Raw genomic sequence first — 726 nt, 5'->3', positions numbered from 1 at the left:
CTGGCCAGAGGATTGCCTGAGTCAGAACCACCCACCGACACTATGAGAGAATAAAATGTTCGTTGCTGATTGAAACCACCAAGTTGAGGGGTGATGAGTCAGCAACCATCAGAGATAAATGGGAACTTGGGGAGAGATGTGGGAGTTCCTGAAGCCACTTCTTCCATCTAGTAATTTCAGCCCTGTTCAAATGTAGAAAGAGGTTTGAGCCAAATGCAGAGTAAATTTCTGCATGTCTTGGTAGAAGGACCTAGCAAAATCATGGAGATTCATCAGTGGAAAGCTGGGGATGGTGTACCTTCAGGAGGATGCTGTGTTGAGTGCTGTGAAAGACCTTCCTAGAATGGCTGGAGGCTGTTTCATTTTTCAAGATCAAACCTCTCTGTTGTGTGAGTTTGGCTCCTCGCCGACTCCGGAATTTCTATAAAGATTCTTGCTACAAAGGAATTTGAAATACCATGCTGATTTTTGCTAAGTCATAAAACAATTCTTGTTAGCTTTTGGAAATTCCTAAAAATATACGAAGGATGAGTAAGGAAGCATTATTAATAATCCCATGACCCATTCTACCATGTTCTTATATTTTCTTCTGGCATCCTTCCATGTTTATATATAATTGATAACATGTCTGTTAAGAGCAATGAATGCTCTCTAAATATTTATAGAGAAAAAGTGCTCATATAATAGCAAACCTAATGCCTGGAACTCAGTGCTCCATGAATGTAT

This window comes from Dama dama, chromosome 23, assembly GCF_033118175.1.
Source record: "Dama dama isolate Ldn47 chromosome 23, ASM3311817v1, whole genome shotgun sequence".
Taxonomy (NCBI): Eukaryota; Metazoa; Chordata; class Mammalia; order Artiodactyla; family Cervidae; genus Dama; species Dama dama.
This window is presented reverse-complemented; position numbering follows the sequence as displayed.